At 36.5% G+C, this 2,968-nt stretch overlaps 1 pseudogene; it reads right to left on the bottom strand.

Annotated features, from left to right (window-relative positions):
• Positions 1–1,989: 1,989 nt before the first annotated feature.
• Positions 1,990–2,968, bottom strand: LOC101570818 (annotated as a pseudogene).

Raw genomic sequence — 2,968 nt, forward strand, 5'->3', positions numbered from 1 at the left:
TCCAATATTCTCCAGTAGTCCATAATAGTAGTGGGTTATCCATAGGACTGACAATGCCAGAAGTTGTTGACTTGAGCCTTTCACAGCTCAGCATATTAATATGACTTTACTGTTTATACCTCGTTTTAATAGTTTTCTGCTGGAGTGGTAAGACTAAGATAAAGCAATACCTATAAAACAAGAAATGTAACTTTTGTATCTGAAAAGGTCAGTTAAGTTCCCTCAGGATTTACACGGTAACCCTGTACCACAGTTTGCAGATCCTTTGTTAGTGTCAGCCATGTGGATGAGTTACAGCAATTGCTTGACCAATCTGCTCCTTGAGAAAGCCAGAGAGAATGTTTTCTCTCCTGGTGGCTCTCCTCAGGCACACTCTACATCGTTAATCATGTTGCTCTGTGGCCCCATAATCTCCTTAAGAAGAAAATTTGGGATACAACTGAGTTACATTATGTTACAGCATAAGTTCTCCTATGTCCTGAGTCTTCACTGACCCTGAAAGGCTAGGGCTAAAAGGTTGGCTGCCCTTGCAGTCTTTCTTTTCCTGTAATTTTTGGTCTGCAAACTTAGGTTGTCAACCCTTCAGAAGAGAAGCTGTTTATTACCCTAAAACATATGCAGTTGTGTTTAACCTCACTATCTGTCTGAATATAAAATATCTTAGGCATAACAAGGAACAGGTATTTTACATCTAGTATTGATATGTTAAACTTTAAGTCTATACAAAATATGGAGGAAAAAATTAAAAAGTAAAAAAAAATTACAAATATGAATATACAGTTATCTATTTTTGCACAAAAATTTAGAAAACTAATCATATAGAGCAATGTAGCAGGACATTACCGTGACATGTTTTGTCTCTTTATTCAATTTATTACCCTTTTTTAAAATAAACATTTACTTGAGAGACAACATGGGAGTAATCGGTATGACATGACAAGCAGAACGCATTTAGAACATCAGAATGACAGGCATTCCAAGCATGACCCTAGGAATACACATTGCTATCTTCAGTGCAGTTGCTTAGTTCACAGGTATCAGCATATATACTTAGGGTAAGAATCCTACCAATTAACTTCTGGTTTTAAAAACCTGCTGATGTTTCTAAGTATCATGGATTTAACCATCTTGTGCATATAAATGTATGGCTTTGCCCAAGTCATATTTCCAAGCTTTTCTCCTGGCCCTATCCTCATTGTTGAATCCTCAAGTATTTGCTTTCCTTGTAATTGTGTTATACCTTTCTATTTGTATTTCTTCTTTTGAGTTCTTATACTAGGGATACTATACGATATTTCAACATGTGTGTCTTGTTTATTCCACTTATGAGTGTATTTTAAAGTGGCATCCACTTCAATATAATGACCTCGAGTTTATCATTCTTTATAGCTGAGTAATACTCCATTGTATAAAAATACCACAACTTTTTAATCCATTCTTCAGGTGATGGATATCTTGGTTGTTTCCAAGATTTGCTTGTCACAAATTGTGCTGCTATAAACATAGGTACAGATATAACACTATGATATGATGTTTTCAGTTCCTCTCGCAAAATTCCCAGTAGGGGGACAGCTGGCATGAACAGGATTTCCAGTCCTAGGATTTCAGGAGACTCCACACTAATTTCCATGTTGGTTACACCACTCTACATTCCCACCAGCAGTGCAGAAGGGATCCGTTTTCCCTAGTCTCTCCAACATTTGTTATTGGATTATTTCTTTATGATAGCCATTTTTTCTGGGGAGAGATGGTATTTCAGTGTTTTTTTTTTCTGTGCTCCACCTCTTTATTGTTGAAATCACACGCAATTCAAAGTAACTGTCAGTGAGGCTTCTGTTAAAAGATCTTTCAGCAGACTGCTTCAGTTTTATGATTAAACAATATTGCACTTTAAGATAACCTTCAGGATTGTCTTCACAGAAGGCAAGTATTGTTTCACCTATGCTTTTCTTAAGACTAACAGCAGAAAACTACTTTAAGAAACAGTATTTCAGGGTACAGTAACATAATAATGTACCTATTTTAGAATCTTAGAGGTTACATTGTAAGAAACTCTTTAGCCCATAATTAGTACAAAGCATACATAGTATTTTTCATTTTAGTGGTCCAAGATGTGAAGGTTTCCAGATACAATTTTGTTCTCTAATACTGCTCCAGATGGGATGTCAATTCTGTCACCATGATTTGCAATGATGATAACTGTTCCCTTTAATGAAACATTTTTGCCAAATGTCACATCCCCTGAAACTGTGAGGTGATCCAATTCAAGCATATCTAGTATACTTTCAAATCTTCTTAGGTAATCTTGAACCTTTGTAAATGAACTGCTTAATTTAACCAAGGGCACTGTAGGAAATTCCTGTTTTTCACTCATCGTCAGAGATCCTGCATTAAGGCTATAGAGGTTTGACATCACAAGCAAGAGATCTGATGTAGTTTTTACAGGAAGAAAACAGCTTCTTGGAACATTAATACCTAAGGAATTCTCAAAACTTTTAATCGCAGCCCCTACCGCAGTTTCTAACTGAATGACATTCAGGCCTCCATCCAAAGTCTTTGGATTCACAGTGATTTCCATGTCAATGGCATTCTGTTCCTGCAGTCTTTTAACTGCTGCAAGAGAAATCTATAAGTTGTTTGTGTTAAATATTTTAAATTTTGATACAGACTTGAACTCATCAACGTGTGCTTTTGGCACTTGAGCGATTTCCACCAGTCTTAGTTTGCCTTCATATTGAATGAGCTTCTCACCCTTTACATCTGCACGTGTTTTATTTGTGACTTCCATGACAAATTCACAGCGTTTCCCATTGTGTGGGCTCATCAAATGATTAAGAATATAAAGATCCACTGTGGCACCCAGATTATCAATGTTAGACACAAAAATATATTCTTTGCCTTCTCCTATAAAGGTGTCAAGCAAACCAGAGTTGTAGAAACTGGCGTAGATATCTCCATGACCTGGGGG

This window comes from Octodon degus, unplaced genomic scaffold, assembly GCF_000260255.1.
Source record: "Octodon degus isolate 3935 unplaced genomic scaffold, OctDeg1.0 scaffold00394, whole genome shotgun sequence".
Classification (NCBI taxonomy): Eukaryota; Metazoa; Chordata; class Mammalia; order Rodentia; family Octodontidae; genus Octodon; species Octodon degus.